We start from the raw sequence: 19,805 nt of genomic DNA, 5'->3' as shown, positions 1-19,805 counted from the left end.
GGTCACAATTGTGACCGCTTACATGTTTACTTGTCCTGTGAGCATGATTATAGACCCATAAAAATATTATATGTACAAAAAATACTTGTACTGTATGTTTATTGTGAGAAGTACAGTCACAACTGTAACTGTTGGGATTAAATGGGTTGTACTCTCCTGAGCTATAAAGGAGCAGCCACTGAGAAATACAATTTTACCTTGGGCAACAAAGAATCAAAGGTAAAGCTATTCTGAGGTCAGGAGGTCAGATTTATTCTGCATTTGGTCATCAGGGGCAATAAAGTAAATCTTCCCATGCGTCTTTACTGATTAGCAGAACTTAAAGTGTGTGTATGTAGACCAACTGATGAGGGCATGTGTATGTCTAGATCTGATGTGTGTGTGTGTGTAGTCCTCAAGACAGTGCTGAGTGTGTCTTTTAAAACCTCTGTGATTACCAGCACCTGTGCAGCCCACCGTCTCAGCCAATCAGATCTTTCCATTACGGCTGCACACGCAACCAGCTCATCAATATCCAGTACAATGTGATGAACCTCTTCCGTCCAGGTGGAGGAAAGACTGAATCCTTGATTGTGCAGCTGTTACAACACTGCTGACAAGGGCCATGACCCACATCTATCTAGCTGTACGCTCCCTCATTCAGTAGAGCAGTGTCTAAGAAAAACTACACAAATTGCCAGATAGCTGTTCTAAGACCAAATCAATACCCCAAAAGTACTTCACATGCTATTTTTTTTTTTTTTTTTTTAAAGTTACGTTTTGGGAGCTAGTGATAAATCTAATTTAAACTACTAATTCACTCCAAAATGAAAACTCTGTCATCCTTTACTCTTCACTCAAATCTCATTTGCATTTGTGTTCAGTTCAAATATGATGAATAAACATGCAGCGCACCAGCTTTGATTCCGTCATTTACAGAAAAATCTAAATAATTGAATTGAATGAGATTTGAAATCCATGAACAAGAGAAGATTTTCACGGAACAACCAATGTTGGGTAGATTATTTCTGAAATTTAATCTGCATACGTTCAATCAAAATTGGGAAATGACTTGATACGTGTGTATATACTGTAGTATATGTACATAAAGTATCTAGTCAGAACAATTGGTAACAATTTATGTGAAGGTTCCCTTTGAAAGGGTTTAAAAAGTGGTTCATTAATGACTAATAACTCATTTACAAATGCATTATAAATCATTTATATGCAGTTATAACAACATGACTAAAAAGGGTGACTAATGCGAAACTTGCCAAATGCGGTACACTTTTATAGCTTATTAATGTTGGTAAGTCATTAATAAATGGTTCAGGCACAGGTACAGGCATTGTTACTTACCTTAAAAGTGTTTGGCTGAGACATACCAACTTTGATACGTACTGTAGGTTACCACTCAGAGTAACAGTATTCTTTTGTCACCAACATGACAAGCAAAGTGACATGAGTCACATTGGAGTAATGAATAAAAACATACCTTTTAATCTAACTACAGTAGTCTATTTTTGCTGCATCATGACATAAATAATGAATATTGATATTTTATGATTTTGATTAAAATAAGTATTAATATGTACCTTTATTAAGCATTTATAACATGAGTTGGCTCACTATTTGGCAAGTATTGCACAAAAGTCACTTTTTATTCATATTGTTCTAACTGCATATAAATTATTTATAATGCATTTGTAGATGAGTTATTAGTCATTAATAAACTAATTTATAAACCCTTTACAAAGGGAACCTTAATGTAAAGCGTCACCGAACAGTTCTTATCATGAGCCTCAAAGTCACTTCTATTGAAAGAGGAAGAGAAAAGAGATACAAAGAGAAAGACAAATAAAGTCCATAAGTGATTTGTTGTCCAGCGCACTTAACTCATGATTTCTACTGTAATACAGGATGCAGTAATCGTGTTACTCATGTTGAGAGATGTTGTTCAGGTCTGATGGTGTTTAGACCATTGCCCTGCTTGACGTGGAGAGCTAAGCAAGCTTTCATCCTGAAATAAGCTTTAGAAAGAATGGACATTGGTAAAAGAAATCTTTCTCCTCAAACATAAAGGACTGGATTGAAATGGTGATTCCCCCCTGACTGCAGTCAATTGAGATGTTAGTTAGTGGTCTGCAGAAGTCTGAACGAGCCATGTGGGGAGAGCGGAAAGAAAACCATATGTTGCTCTCTTTTCTGTTTTTTCCCATTGTTTTTGCCAAGACTCCAGAACAAGCATCATCTTCACAGATCATTTCATAGAGCTACACCATCAGTCAGGGTGGAGTGGACGGGCCTATCTGCAGAACACGTACATAATCAGCAGCCTCCCTCTACATCAACCATGTCCAAACACCAAATTCTTTCATAGAATACAATCAGTATTCTGATTGTATTCTATGAAAAAAGAAATATTTTAGCTCTCACATGACAAACACTAGGGAGGTTATGAATTTGTTAAATAAGTGTCATCTGCAAACAACTGATTCTAGAGCTTTTCTCAGAACTCACTTCAGTTTTCTGATCAATATTTGCAATGACTTTTAACCAACTGGTGTCCGGGGGTATTATTGTATACTAAAACTCAAACTAAGATGAAAACTTATCATCAACTGAAATAAAATAATTAAAATGATTAACTTCTAGTTGTCATGTGTTAAGTTCGCAGAAATGCAATTCTTGTTTCCATGTTTCATAGATTTTTGAAAGCATTTAAAAATGTCAAGTGGTGTAACCATCAAGTAAAATGTATTAAAATATTTTCCTCGCTCTTTAAATCCATGTTGGTTTCATAGATTTTGGAAAAATATTTATAGCATTTTCTATCAAAAAACAAAAACAAAACAACAACAACAACAACAAAAAAGATTTAATGGCTTTTAAAAATAAAGTGGTGTAACCATCAAGTAAAAGGTATCAAAATACTTTCCTTTCACCTTGAATACATGTAATGTACAATTGTAAATCATCAAATCCTTTTCATTATTATTATTATTATTATTATTATTATTATTATTATTATTATTTCAAATATCATATTTTTTTAGGTCATTAATAATAATAATAATACAAACGTTTTCTTAGGGTTACTCCATTTGACCTGGACATGCCTTTTCATAAAAATGTCAAAACATATAATTATTATTTTTTAAATATTAATAAGATTTTCTAATAAAATGTACACCTTAATGTTTAATAAATAATATTAAAAGATTATTCTTAACCTTATGCCAACATTTAATTTTTCAAGAAATGTAGCTTTTAATTACATTATACTTGTATAGTATTTTCTTTCCTTCAATATCTCCACTTAGACATTTCTTACTTTAAGCACCAGGGAAAAAAAAAAAAATTGCACAAAATTTAAACATGTTTATCATATACATAGCTCATCTGGTAGAGCATGGTGCTAGCAATGCCAAAGTCATGGGTTTGATTCCCTGGGAACACATACTAATAAAAATAAATATTAATCAAGATTAATAAATGCTGTTAAGAAAATGTTCATTGTTAGTTCATGATAACTAATGCAGGGGCAGACTGCTGCTGCGCAAGTACCGGCCCATCTTACAGGCGATATAAGTGGCCGCCCTGGGCTCCAACATGCCCACGAACTCCATAACAAAGCGAAAATTCAATAAACTCTGAAAGTAAGGCCAATACAATAGCTTTCATTTTGAATTACCTACACATTGGAGCTCATATGTATAAGCACATTATCTCCATAACTGGCGTGGACCTCATTATTTGACATACAAATCACAATAATGGTAACAACCAAAAACAACATATTAAGTATAAGATGAGCTCTGAATAATTACAAAATGACAAATAACTGCAAGTTACAACAAATACAATAACAGCAGTGAAAATAAAATCTGCAAACAAGCTATGAGCAGTACATAGTCATTTGCATAATTTATTCATACCGCAAAGCATTACTGGGAGCTGAAGTGCGGCTTGCTGAATAATGCTCACGCCTGATAAAAATGCAGAAAATAAGTCATGAACAATATTATTTTGTGGCTATTGGAGTCTTTGAGGCTTCCTTTGTTTAAAGGATAGCAGAAACAGCACTTGTCAAAGCATAGGGCTTTTCACTTTTACTCAAGAATAATATCAAAATATCTGCAAAGATCTACACTTTAAGATATATATATATATATATATATATATATATATATATATATTTTTTTTTTTTTTTTTTTAATTTATTTTTTTTACATATATTTGCAGTATATTTGTTTATGTTTATATATGTACATATTCTGGCTAACTTTGTTTTCATAGATTAAAAAAAACAAAAAAAAAACAACATTTTATACATGGTTGTGTGGGTAATTGACATGAAATTTTAAGCATTGTCATCAGTGTCGTGCTGTGTGATACTTTCTTCATCTAACTATTTTAAACAACATGTTATGATCTTGTATAGCTATATATACATAAATAATATATTATCATTATACTTGTTGTTTCCACAACCTCATATTAACTAAGATGATAATTTATTTGCACTTCTAGAAAAAGGTGATTAAAATCTTTATGCTGACTTGTCACAGCACCTAAAATACACACTTTCCCTTGTACTTCATGTATATTTTAACCTAACATCTGTATGTTATGTTGGGAAAAAAGTTTTTGGACATGTTATCTGTCTGAGCTTTAAAATGATTATTTTAGTGCTTTCTCTAAAAAAATCCACTCATCACATTTACAGTGGTTTTATTTGTTATAAAGTTATGACAATTTTTTTGCACTGGTTGGGCCTGTTGTAATGACAAGCAGTCAATAGAAATTTTTTTTTTTTTTTTTTTTACACAAAAATGTGAAATTGAGCTGGAAAATGAAATCAATGAACTTATGTGTTATGTGTGTTGCGGGCCGGGTTTGGTGGGCCGCTCTGGGTCAGAAAGTCCAGGGCTATTTTTTGGTCCCAGTCCACCCCTGACCTAATGCATTAACTAATGTTAATAAATACAACCTTACTGGAAGGCGTTACAAATAAAATGTATACCTTGAATGCACTGTCAGTCACATAAAATTATCTGCCAAATGCATAAATGTAATGTAATGTATACCTCCAAAAAACAATGTTTTTTTACTACAGTATTTTAAAGTAAAAAATAATTACATGTATTGTCTTGTTAAATCTATTATAATTTTCACTGTATATGAAAAGGTAACTTAGAATTAGGCTAACGGGTACAGTATTTACTGTAACATTCTTTACATTCTGTTTCTATTAAAGTTACTTTTTACAGTGAAATGAAATGCATGACACGATCCCCCTCACTTCAGCCAGGTGTCTGTTTGGATGTTTAGATACCCTCATATGGGTTCATTTGGAAGAATATGCACTGAGACACCTGCAAGTCATGTGTGTTTATCAACTCAAGCACAGTCACAGGAGCTCTGTAGCCGAACTCATTGGAGCTCCTAGTACGATCACATATTCAGAAAATGACATGAGGGTTAGTCTTACCAATTAATGTATTATACCACATCATTTGCATGTTTTTCAACCATTCATACTTTTTTCTCCACTGTTCAATGCACTTAAATCAAACCTTGTCTGTTTGAGGACTTTTGAGTTCCAGTGCTTATATTCAGTTGCAAAGCATCTGTATCGTCCAATCTTGATGTGTTCTATTCCTGGCAGGGTGGGAGGGCATTCTGCGCTGTGTAAATAGGCTTGCAAATTGTGCATGGCCTTTGACTGAGTCTGTAATTGCATGCGTCTTGGAGTGTTTTACTTGGCAGGCTGGTGGGTCAGCCCTTGAACCAGCTCTGCTTCAGTGGGGCTTCAAACACCTCAAAACTCTTCTTCATCTTGGTTTGGTCCAGTGAGGCCTTTGACAATTTTGTCAGTGACATAATACCTGCCTGGTAGAAGGAAAGTGGCTGTCCTGACAACTTAATCTTCACTTCATATAGATATCTGAGAGATAAGCTCCAATAATGCTTTGCACATGGCACTGTATAGAGTCAATAGAGATTTTTCCAATATTGTTTGATGGCACTGAGAATACACAGGGAATGTTACTACTTCCTAAATCGCTCTCATCAGTGCACACAACCTCTGACCATCTCAGCCCAGTCACTTTTACTGCAGTGGGTGCCAGTCTCAATCCTTTAGTCTGGTTAATTTAATATGATCGGACCTGAGCCAGGCCATTTCACATGTGCAGAATTCCAACACTAATGTTTTGTCTTGTATGTTGAAACGTGCTTATTTTGGGAATATTGTTTCTTTTGACCTCTTTCCATATGATCCCACATACGTTTTTGAGTTTGACATGCAAGACTGAAAATATTTGGCTAATTAAGTATGTTCATGTCCTTTTTTTTTTTTTGTCCTGGATCTATTAAGTAATTAAAAAATATTCACACAAAACCATTTCTTGAGCACACCTCTGCAGTAAATAAATACTGTAAAAATAATGTTTTTGGAAGTAAAATGAATGAATTACCTTATAAATTATGGTGAAAATGTATATTTTATTTAACATGATAATACATGTAATTAATACTAATAAATACTAATATATTATAATTAAAATATAATAAATAATGTTTTTTTGTTTTTGTTTTTTTGTACGAAACATCACATTTTGATAAAATTTTATTTAAATAGTTATGTTTCTCGTGCCATTCCGTAAAGCCTGAACCATTGTCGCCATGTGTTGGGTAAGTTACTCGAAAAAAGTAATCCTGATTACTTCATTGAAAAAGTAATAACATTTCTAATTACTTTACTTTTAAGTTACACTTCACAGAAACATTTTTGTTTTTCTGCTCAGTGAATTCAAGATAATGTCTATATTTCCTCCTTGTTCATTGTCCCACACCGTTTAGCTGTCACAGAAACACAAACAGATGTACATATGAATTAATATTTTAAATGCATCATACATGAACAATATTTTATAAATATGTGTAACCCAAGTAATGGGTTTTATTGAAAGTCAATAACTGTAATCTGATTACAAGAATTAAAATGTAATATGTGGATTACATTTTACATTTGCATTACAGTAACTAATTACTTTGTAATCAGATTACACCCAACACTGGTTGTTACTATACTTGTTACTGTATTTCTGACAAGCACAGCTGTCAGGTTGTTTGTATGTCAAATAAATAAATACAAAAACTCTAAATTTAACAGGATTTAAATTTTTTACTGTGCATGTTCTATTCTGTGAGAAAAAAACCACCACAAAGAACATTTGTAAGAAAGTACAACAAAAATTCTAACAATAATGATTATTCTTAGTCTGACAAACTAGCAACATGTGGCGGATTTTCTTTGAGCCAAAAGCAGAACGAGATATTTATGGATTAGACTGCTTCCCCTCTGATTTGGTTGGAGCAGGTTTCCCTCAAGAGAGGCATACAGAAGAGAGTGGAGGTCTTAACAGACCACCAGACCTGCACAGCTGCGAGCCAGCACTAAGATCTAGCAGCCCTCTGTGTTTCCTCCCTTCCCTGGGACGACAGGCTGCCCGGAGGGCACAGCACACCAATAATAACAACATTCAGCCAACAGAGAGCAGGTCAGCCCTCCCTTGACCTGCCATCAGAATGCCGAAGTCTGGACAGGAGCCAGAGCCCGGAGAGAAAGAGAGTGAGAGAGAGATTGACTCATATAGGCCACCGGAACACTGGGGTTCAAATCACTTCCTGTTCTGTGTTGTCCTTTCTGTTTTAAACACACAGAGCAAAGAGCTATGACACCTTCTCACCAAATATGATTTTTCAGCAAGGTGCAAGGTACTAGGCTTAATCAAATCTGAGGTCTCAGACAAACTAAGGCTGTCGATTTAACACTTTAATTTAGTGATTAATTACATAAACAATAACACGAGAAAAAAAATACGCCCCCTGACTGCATAAATCAGACCTGTAATATGGAATTTTTCTAAGCAAATTCAAGCTGGAAGTACCACCTTCATGTTTTTGCGAGTCACAGTCAGCAGAGGGTAGTCAGCGCAATTCCAGATTTACAGGTAACGCGCATCTGTACAGTTAACAAACCAACAGCTGTTCAAAGACACACATTTTCTCAAACAACATTTGTACAATGCTATGCCAAGTGAAATGCGCCATATATGGCTATAGACACTGAAAACCAGTGAAACACAATGCAACCACATTAAAACTGGTCTGACATAAACCAACCAAAACAGTGCACCTAGAACACAAGAACACTTCCTGTGAGAACAGCCCTTAAAGGTCAACATCGGACAGATTGATAATCTCAATTGCAAAATGCTCATTTATATGGAAATAAAACAAACAATATAATGACTTCTAAAGCCACTCTTTATTGTCTAATCAATGCTTTACTCGACTGCCACAATACAATAATGTCTTTAAATTATATTTATTATATATAGAATGTATATAATTATTTGGGGGCCTTTTTCTTTTTTTTTTTTTTTTTTAGCAAATATTGATATTTGATTCAATTTGAATAGATTGATAGCTCTAATAACTATACATTTCCATAATTCAGCAACAAACTATAATAGCCTCAATAAAAATCACATTAATTTAATGGATGGGAAGGTAGATGGGGCATTCTCAGAAACTGATATAATTAACATTATACTGAACTTTTTGTTTAGTCTGTAAAAAACCAGCAACACCACCTCTAAGCAAAGGCATACAATTAATTGAAATGATGAGTAGTGCGCTTTAACTAATCCAACCTGTACCGTTAATCCAATGTTATTCAACCAGAAACACATTAGAATGAAATTAGCTTTTAAAACTTACCAATGAAGTTCACTACTCAGGTCTGCACTCAAGAGCAGTAAAAAAGAAGCTTTTGAATGGCTTAGAGGCGAAGGCAAACATACCCATCAAGCTATCATTGAATGCTCATTGCACATGCGCATGATGTTTTCCAGATCTACATTGATTAACACCGTGGACGAAGGCCTAGCACCATGCATAGCAAATGAAAACAAATAAAAGGCTTTAACACAACAGACCTTAAGAATTAAATAATTTTTCAAAAGAATATCTACTGTTGTCTTGTATAATGGACAAAAAACAAGTTTAAGATGCAAAAAATATATTATTTATTAAAAAAACATTTATGATTATGCCACGCATTTTGCACAACAGCGCCACATTTAAAAAAATATTTAAATGTTAGTTTTTCCTTAGAATATCAGTCAATTAGTTTGTGCCCATTCATCATCATTACATTTTAATGGATTACAGTATAAAGAATAAAAAAATTTATAATTTGTTTTATTTAACTTAGAACATCATGTTTTCACTGTCTATGTAGGTTTTTTTTTCTTTTTTTTTTCTTTTTTTTTTTCAAATGATTAATGTATTTTTGAGAAAACACAGAATTTGTCTTTGTCTCTGCACTTTCTGTCCAATCTGCACTTTTTTTGCTATGAATGTTTTGCTACTGAAATCGGTCTGTGCTTACCGAAATTCGAATCACTACCCCCAGTGGCCAGAGCTGCAATTGTTGTTGAATGAAAGGGCACGTGTGAGCTGGTGAAATGTCCACTGAGGGGCACTAAAAATTAGTTGTAAAGAAAGTTTTTAGTTGTAAATTTTGTAATACAGTCAGCAAGAATACATTTTTTATGAACTTTAACCCCTTACCCAAAAATAATCCTAACCATCAGTTGTTTTTTTAGAGCAAAAATTCTAACAGCAGTGAGTTTCTCTTACAGATTTTTTAATCTGTATTTCATTATGTTTACACAAATTGGCCTTGTCAAGCTCAAAAGTTCAGTTGTGTTACGGGGGAAAAAAACAGTGATCAGCGTTTTACAGAAAATAAATATTGTGATTGGCACATAGTGCAAAGAATACTGACTGTAAATAATGTGGTGTGCCAAAATGATGGCATTAGATAGATAAGCGTACACATCGCATCTCTGTAGTTCTGGTTTTACTGTTGCTAGAAGACCTTGCTAAGGTAAGCTTGTTCCCACAGCAATAACCCCACCAACACAACTTACATATGCTGTAATTTTGGGCATTAAGTCATCATACTGTCAAGGTGCTTAATCAGTGTGATTCACTTCAGAAAAATCTGATCAACTGTCAGTTAGTTTGTGTTTATTTTAAGGTCTTTCTTTCATCATGCTTGTACTCTGAGTAATAATTAATATTGCTGTATTCATAATAGAAAACATACAGTATATACTGCTTCCTGCATGCTGTTTTTCAAAAAGGAGTGTTTGAAACAATACGTAATATGCGGTGCTAAACATTCCAAATATAGTATGCTACATTTTGGTGACATGACCTCATATAGCGCATGTGTAATTCAACAAGTGGAATCTAATTATCATCTCAGAAAAATGTAAGTAATAAGCCATGATAGCATGTAAATTAGAGGGATTTTCAGCATGGGCTCAGGTCAATGCAAGGCTTAGTGAGTGAACCTTAAATAGATACATTTGTTAATATTAATAATCAGAATAAACCAATTCTCCTGCTAAGCAAAATAGGTCATTAACTGTAACTGAAGGCTGTTTACAGATGTGAAGCATTGAAGCATTACTATATATAATTATGGTAACACTTATCATTAATGTTCCCTTTGTTAAGGTTTTATAAAGGGGTTACTGATGACTAATAATAAGTCAATTACAAATACATAATAAATCACTGATATGCGGTTATAACAACATGCAAAAAAGTCAGATTTTCATACAATACTTGCCAAATAGTGAGCACTTTAATTTGCTGTACGTTTAAATGCTTAATAAATACACTTCTTCATACTTATTTTAATGAAAAATAGAAAATGCCCTAATTCATGAATTATTAACGTTATTAACTCTTTTTTGACTAGACTATTAAATATGTGAACTAATTTAAACAAAGTGACATCAGTTCTGGGAGGGGGGTTATGCATATCAACAGGTTAATGCAGCTAAAATAAACTATTATAGTGAGATTAAAAAGAGGGATTATGTCATTTTGTGTTTATATTTGTTACTGTAATGTCTTGACTCACTTGTGTTCCTTGTCATGTTGATGTCAAAAGAATGGTTTTAATTAGTCCTTGTTACCAAAAGTCCTCTGCAAAAACACTGTTCAGGTCTATTAAACCATGCTGAACTTTATAGGTTTCTAATGTTGGCAACTCCTTAATAAATACTTCATATGTGTCAATTTTGTGAGGTCATATGTGAGGTAAAATATCTCACAATTTGACAGGTATTGCATGAAAGTCACCCTTTTTATTCATGTTGTTGTAACCACATATCAATGATTTATAATGCATTTGTAAATTACTTTAGTCATTAATAAATAACCCTAACCCTTCATAAAGTGTTACATTACTAAAAAAAAGTAATTCATTTTAAATTACTTATTACTACTCTAAAATTGTAATCAGATTACTGATTTTACGGATTACGTCATTTAAAAAGTAATCACATTACTAATTACTTTTAAGTTACTATCTAAAACACTAAACATAAAAGTTAAAACTTTTCAGCTAAATGATTTTTTTAAATGATTTTTTTTATTTTATTTTATCCCCTTTTCTCCCAATTTGGAATGCCCAATTCCCACTACTTAGTAGGTCCTCGTGGTGGCGCGGTTACTCACCTCAATCCGGGTGGCGGAGGACAAGTATCAGTTGCCTCCGCTTCTGAGACAGTCAATCCACGCATCTATCACCTGGCTCACTGTGCATGACACCGCGGAGACACACAGCACGTGGAGGCTCATTCTACTCTCCGCGATCCACTCACAACTTACCACATGCCCCATTAAGAGCAAGAACCACTAATCACAACCATGAGGAGGTTACCCCATGTGACTCTACCCTCCCTAGCATCTGGGGCAATTTGGTTGCTTAGGAGACCTGGCTGGAGTCACTCAGCACACCCTGGATTCAAACTCACGACTCCAGGGGTGGTAGTCAGCATCAATACTCGCTGAGCTACCCGGCCCCTCAGCTAAACGAATTTAAAATAATATCTATATTTCCTCCTTGTTTATTGACTTATTAGGGGGTGCACACCCTTCAGCTGTCACAGAACACAAACAGATGTACATATTAACGTAATTCGTGTTTTAAATTTATTCTACAAATATAATATTATTATAGAAAAAGGTGTAACCAAGTAAAGTAATTAAAAGTAATTACCTTAATTCAAAGTCAGTAACTTTAATCTGATTACAAGAATTTGACATGTAATGTGCGACACTACATTTTGTACTAAAAAGTAATTAGAACACAGTAATTCATTACTTTGTAATTAAATTACACCAGACACTCTTTTATAAACTCTTAACGAAGGGAACATAAATGTAACGTGTCACCATAATTACTAGAGAATGTGTGGTTAGTTGTGTGTTTGACAATTTTATAATGGCTTCAAACACAGCTCATCCAAACAGATATTAAGAGTTGTAACTATCCATTTTGCAAACAGTTATATTGCACTTTTTAAACAATTGTAAAATGTAAAGTGTAAAAATGTCTTAACTTTTGCAATCTGATCAAATAATGATATTACTTTCTGCTCATTCGTCACACTAGAAATGGAAGGTTGAGTGCATTGCATTGTATACTGTACACATTATACTGAACACTATAAACATAGTAAGTAGTATGTGAGTTATTTTGAGCCTGCTCTTAACAGAAAGAGCAGAATTCAGAGGGACTGGATCAGTCTCGATAAAGAAACAACACTGGATTGCCTCTTCAACAGCTTGTAAACAAAGTTCTGTTCACATTGTATTATTTGTGGAGAACACAAAATCCCAACAGGGAGACAGGCAGAGGTGTGTAGGAGAGAGCATACAGACATGTAATTACAGTACAGAGCCAATGAGAAATGGTGACGGGTTCAGTGGGAGAGGTTGGTGGAGAAAGACAGAAGTGGAGAGATAAAATGAAAGAATTTTAAATGCAACTACCGAAAAAAATCTGACAAATGAAAATAAAATAAAAAACCTCCAACATGAAAACCCCATAGTACAGACCCACACACATTCCCTGAGAGAACAAGTTCCCATGGCATCTGTTTACTTTTTCTTCCACAAACCATCAAAACCATTTTACTGGAAAAACCCTTTTATAGGATGACAGTTTCTCACTCTCTGAAATAACTCCCTGTTGGCTTGTAAAGCAAACAGCGCAGAGGTGTTTGCAGTGGGAGCGTTTAGAGTATGTAAGGCTATACAGGTATGTACTGCTAGTTTTCCCGCTCACAGACACACACTCCTCTGGTTTCTCACATACTCGACATCATGGGAATACTCAAGGCTAATTAGCTCTCTGCATCTGGGAAACTTCAGCGTGTCTCCTCGCGGCATTGGCAACATTCCTATTCCCTTAGTTAAATCACGCTGAATGATTCACGCTAAACCCCCAAAACTTCTCACTGAATAATAATAATAATATAAAAAAAAAAAAGAAAAATGAACAAATCTTAGACAACTTTAAAGGTGCAGTATCTAAGATTCAGAAACTCTTGTTATTGATGACACCTGTAGCTGTTAAGTGAACTGCAGCCAGCTACCTGTTGCTCGTGCACACAATCCATAGGGACGCGAGCGAGCGAGCATCGGCCAAAACAATGACGTAACGTACAAAGAGACTGAATGTGATCCACCGGCATCATGCTGACAGATGAGGCAGCATAATTAAAATTACACAGTTATGATTGTTTTACTACAAACTTTGAGACTAAACTAAAACTACTTATCAGCTAACATAGCATACTGCTACACACATACAGCTACATACTACAGAACTACACCAGACAGTTTACTGTTGCGCTGCACTGTTATGTTGCACTATTGTATGTTTTCTATGTCTTACGTTGTACTACGATCAAGAAACCAGCGTATTTGCTTAAATTTATCCCGTATACCTGACATTTAGTATAAAGAGAAGATCGTTGAAATTATTTGAAAGTTATGAAGCAAGGTAGCTTGCAATTCGTCAGCGTTAGCAGGCAAGATCAAGTTAGCTAAAATTACACAGATCAATCCTTATGGCACTATATTTCACATGCTTTGCAGTTATGTAATCTTACCTGCCCAATAAGAAGAACACCAATTCAGGGTTGGTTTTGATCCCCAAAACCGAACGAAGGTCCCTCCAGGAATCAAATGCCCTGCCGATGTTTACTCTAGTTTTCGCTCGACCACGATCACGTTCCCGCTTAGCCAGACGGGATTCAGTACATAAATGTTTTTTTTTGTGTTTTTTTTTTTGGATTAGTCTGAGTTTTTTTTTTGGCTTACTCGGAGTTTGTGTAGGAGTCCGTGTTGTGCTGGGAGCCGGACGTTTGCTGGATTCCATCTCTAAGATAACGTTACCTAGTGTTGCAGTTTGTTGTCGCTTTTGAATAGCGGAAGAGAAGCACTGAAGCAAGGTTCTCGGGGGCGCGCATAAACGTCACATCCTTTGGATTTTCCCGGCAAAACCGACCCTCTCCCTTCGCATGAAAATCAGTCTACAGGCTTTAATAGGCAACCTAGGAAGTCCGGGAAGGGCTCATTTTTTAAGTTGCGTTACAAGCCATTCACACATTGGCAAAAAAATACTGCACCTTTAATTACAAATAAGGAAATATATAATGAATTCAAAATAACAATACCAAACAGAAATTAGTGCCATGGTGTGAATACTGATTTTCAGGAACATCTTGCAGGGCGACAGTTTAAATTTACTGTTGGCAACTGAAGGTATGAAACTGAAAACTAATGTCATTTAGAATTGCATAAATGCAAACTACATATATAATGCTATATAATATGATATACTACCATACACTGATGAGCAAAAACATTATGACCACTCACAGGTGAAGCGAATAACATCGATCATCTCCTAACAAGGCCACATGTCAAGGTCTGGGTAGATTAGATGATAAGCGAACAATTGGTTCTCGTAGTCAACATGTTGAATGCAGGAGAAATGGGCAGGAATAAAGACCTGAGCGACTTTGACAAGAGCCAAATTGTTATGGCCAGACGACTGGGTCAGAGCATCTCTGAAATGACAAGGCTTGTGGGGTGCTCCCGGTCAGAGTGGTGAGTAACTAACAACAGTGGTCTGAGGAAGGACAAACCACAAACCAGAGACAGGGTGTTGGGTGCCCAAGGCTCATCGATGCGTGAGGGCAATGAAGTCTATCACGTCTGGTCCGAACTGACAGAAGGTCTACTGTGGCACAAGTCACAGAAAATTTTAATGATGGTTACAGGAGGAATGTGTCACAACACAGTGCATTAAGGTCTTTCCCTGGGGAAGTGATGGCACCAGGATGCACTGTGGGAAGACGACAAGCCGGTGGAGGGAGTGTGATGCTCTGGGAAATGTTTTGCTGGGAAACCCTGGGTCCGGCCATTCATGTGGACATCAATTTGACAAGTGCCACCTACCTAAACATTGTTGCAGACCGGGTGCACCCCTTCATGGCAATGCTATTCCCTGATGGCAGTGGCCTCTTTCAGCAGGATAATGCGCCCTGCCACACTGCACACATTGTTAAGGAATGGTTTGAGGATCATGATGAAGAGTTCAAGGTGTTGCCCTGGCCTCCAAATTCCCCAGATCTCAGTCTGATTGAGCATCTGTGAGATGTGCTGGTTCAATAATTCCGATCCAGTGGCTCCACCTCACAACTCACAGGACTTGAAGGATCTGCTTCTAATGTCTTGGTGCCATATACAGCAGGAAACCTTAAGGGGTCTTGTAGAGTCCATGCCCCAGCGCGTCGGCGCTGTTTTGGCGGCATGAGGAGGACCAAAAGCATATTAGGCAGGTGGTCATAATGTTTTGGCTCATTGTTGTATATCCAGTCAAGTGATAGACCAATATATCGGCCAGATATATTGGATGATATTTTGTCATTTTGAGATTTACATTGGCTGATTATATACCCCCTTGACCAATTAACAGAAGCGTCTACTAAACTCTATAAAAGCCTTGTTGATGGATAATGTATCTTTTTTCTAACATTTATACTGAATCCTGAGTACAGAATGGAATTTGTTTGTTTTTTTATTGAAAATTTTCAGTTGCTGTACTTAAATTAAATGCACATGTATTACATACATATCTGCATTTTATCAGCAACCCCATCAGTATCGGCCATTGAAAAACCTTTATTGGTCAGCAATTAATGCAGGCCCACCGAGAAAGCCCATAAATGTGTTCAAAATGTGACATATGTGTTTAAAAGCAGGCCTAGTATGAGTTTATATCCTATTTTTAAGTTGTAAAGTAGCTGGAAGCTCCATTACACAGTGCTTCATATACAGTCAGTGTTGGGTAACGTTACTTTTAAAAGAAACTGAATATTGCATTACTCCTTAAAAAAGTCACTTAATTAATTAAAAAGGAATTCTTTATGGAAAGTAAAGCGTTACGTTACTTTTGCATTAATTTTGCGTTACTTTTTTCTCACATCCACTTTCTCTTCTACTATGCTATGCATTCCATACAAATAAGTCATGCATTGCATACAAGAGACATTACAGGTCATGCTAGCTACTGTACAATACTCATGTCAAAACAACATACTAAACAAACAGATATTTAGAAAGTAGGTCTTCATGTCATATTTATAATAAAAAAATCAATAGCACGAATATGCACGATTTGTTTTTCTATCAACATGGCAGTCAGTATGAATAATGAAGAATAACCACTAAAGCAGCAAAGTCCAACACCTGAACCTGCATCATATACGCCATCATATGCCGTGCCCATCGACAATGTCAGAGTCAACTTAAGATGTTTTTCAAAAATCAAGATAAAATTCAGTGGGGAATGCCAGCCTAACATTTTCAAGGAATATGTCTGATAATAAAATAAGATTTTTCACTTAAGTCATCTCAGTGCACGCTTGCTTTGAGTTGATCCATGGTGCGTACAGACACCATTGGTTGATTGCATACAACTTCAAAGGCGCATGCTGATACAACTTGAATGGAAACAGTTTGTTTCATCAAACTACTTGTTTATTATAATACAAAAATTTAGAATCTTTTTAGAAACTAAGACATTTTCTCTTCATACACAATCAGGGCTGGATTGGTAATCTGGCATAATGGGCATTTTCACGGTGGGCCGACGCACTTTGGGGCCGATCAGGGGCAGACTGGCCATCGGGAGAACCGGGCCTGCCGCGATAAGCTGAAATGAGCTGCCGCGTTAGGCAGAACGGGCCACAAAACGGCACTGCGATATGCCGAAGGGGGCAGTGATATGCAGAAAAGGACAGCAACCCCAGTCTCTTCCCAGTCCACCCCTGTACACAATCAATGTAGAATGTTGCTCGGAGCCATTGATCCAGAGTCAGCTTTTCTCATCCCATTCTCCCAGTTACAGAGAGCTGTAACACGGAGCAGTTCGGCTGCATAAGTCAGTGAATTTAGCGAGTATTTCACCCTGTGTATCATGTCATGGCCAGTGGAAGACTTGTCTTATAATCTCTCTGCCTAAACATGTTTACTGATTTTTTAATGCAGTGTTTATTAACACATGAATCAATCGCATTTCACTCAACCGAATGTTGACCTCATTTGACGCTAAAACACGCAATTTTCCCAACTTGTATAGCTAATGCGCATGCGGGTTAGCGATTTAATTGTTCTAGAAAGCACGTTAAGCACGTTCAACCAAACTGCGTGTTGGCAATGCGGTGGCCAAGTGCGCACATCTGCGTTCACATACTTGCGTACAGTATGTTTCGACCTTTAAAGTTTACACTTTAGTCATATTGGCTTCACAGACTCACTATTGCATTTTAGATATGTTTATTTAAAATATCTCTGTATCTCTGTACTTGTTGTTGAATAACAAATATTTTTTTCTATTACAGTATTTGGTAGAATTTGTTATTCATTTTGAAGTCATTATTCATGCCTTTCCGAATAAAGTATCCCTAATGTATACTGTGCACAAAATGCATATTTTCTGTATGTATAGCATACACAAAGACTTAGTACATTTGCCAAAATGTGCCGTATACTACAGAGCACATGACTACAATGTATAATATCTCGCTTTATTTGGACTGCATAAAGTTACAACATTTTATGCACAAAATTTGATAAAAAATTCAAAATAACTTTTTTTTTATTTCCAAGATGATGGCTGGATGCCATTTTGTGCAATATCGACTTCTGTTAACATAGCCTGATGTTTACTACATCAAACAGACACACAAACACAGATTTAATAGGAGTCATGACCCCAAACCCCCTGGCATGGTTTTAAATGACTAACAAAAAAAACTCTTCTCCATCTCTATCAGAGCACACTACACATCAGGAATTAAGATATGATAATTATGATAATGAATAACTGGAGCACAGCACCCCTTTATGACTAAACACTTCTACATTTAGTCAGCTCAAAGACCCTATGAATTAAAATGGTTGTTTTGTTGCTTTAAGTCCATGTCTTTAAGTTTTGAGGCCTTCTATATGCTAGTGTACTCCTAAAAGTAGAGTAAAAGTAAAGTAACTTTCTCATCTTTGACTCAAACACCAGTGACATTATAAGGCAGGGGAGATGGACCACTTGTTGAATCTGAGAAACTGTAACACTAAATATGGCGACTATAGTCCTGGGCCTGTATTCACAAAAAAAATGTAGGCTAAAAGTAGCTCCTAACGCAGAAATTTAGGAGCAACTCTTAAAAATTAGGGCCGTGTCATTCCTAATTTTAGGACTCATAAAATTTTAATCTAAGAGTAATTCATGAAGCATTTAAACACTAAAAGTAGCTCCTAAACCCACAATAGCTTAGTCCTCCTGAGGACTTCTAAATCCCTAAGAGTGGCTAACAAACGATCTGAAGCATGGCTGCTGTCGTCAATCCACATTAAAAACAATGTATTAGAATATAACTATGAAATTAACTGTTTAAAAAGGCATCGCCTGAATAAAAACTGAGTCTATGTATTTTAATAATATAATATTGTAATATTATACATGTTGACATTGACCTTTAAAACAGTATTGTCTGAATTGCAAGGGTGTTTTCATTATTGTAAACTTAGTTAAAGACGCACCTCTCCCACAAACCGAAGCAACCCAATTACACCAGAGATAAAGGTTTTGGCAACTCTGTGCTCCCTAGCCACATCAAAATAAAACTGTGAAGTGCGGTTGAATTGCGAATGTCTGCCATCCATCAGCAGAATCAATCAATCAATCAATCAATCTATCTATCTATCTATCTATGTATCTATCTATCTATCTGTCTATCTGTCTGTCTGTATGTATGTACAGTATGTATATACTATGTATATATATATATATATATATATGAGTTGAAGTCCGAAGTTTACATACACCTTAGCTAAATACATTTAAACTAAGTTTTTCACAATTCCTGACATTTAATCATAGAAACATTCCCTGTCTTAGGTCAGTTAGGATCACTACTTTATTTTAAGAATGTGAAATGTCAGAATAATAGTAGAGAGAATTATTTATTTCATCTTTTATTTCTTTCATCACATTCCCAGTGGGTCAGAAGTTTATATACACTTTGTTAGTATTTGGTAGCATTGCCTTTAAATTGTTTAACTTGGGTCAAACTTTTTGGGTAGCCTTCCACAAGCTTCTCACAATAAGTTGCTGGAATTTTGGCCCATTCCTCCAGACTGAACTGGTGTAACTGAGTCAGGTTTGTAGGCCTCCTTGCTCGCACACGCTTTTTCACGCCTTTTCACAAATTTTCTATCAGAATGAGGTCAGTGTTTTGTGATGGACACTCCAATACCTTGATTTTGTTGTCCTTAAGCCATTTTGCCACAACTTTGTAGGTATGCTT

At 35.7% G+C, this 19,805-nt stretch overlaps 1 long non-coding RNA gene across 1 annotated transcript in view; it reads left to right on the top strand.

Moving 5' to 3' along the window:
• Positions 1 to 9,931: 9,931 nt before the first annotated feature.
• The window catches only part of LOC127446861 (uncharacterized), a 34,976-nt gene continuing 25,102 nt past the window's right edge, over positions 9,932 to 19,805 (top strand). Inside the window, exon 1 of the long non-coding RNA XR_007898257.1 lies at positions 9,932 to 9,946. This is a non-coding gene — a long non-coding RNA (uncharacterized LOC127446861). The remainder of the gene's footprint in view (positions 9,947 to 19,805) is intronic.

Source organism: Myxocyprinus asiaticus, chromosome 10, assembly GCF_019703515.2.
Source record: "Myxocyprinus asiaticus isolate MX2 ecotype Aquarium Trade chromosome 10, UBuf_Myxa_2, whole genome shotgun sequence".
NCBI lineage: Eukaryota > Metazoa > Chordata > Actinopteri > Cypriniformes > Catostomidae > Myxocyprinus > Myxocyprinus asiaticus.
The sequence above is the reverse complement of the archived record's forward strand: the minus strand, read 5'-3'. Positions and strand labels throughout refer to the sequence as shown.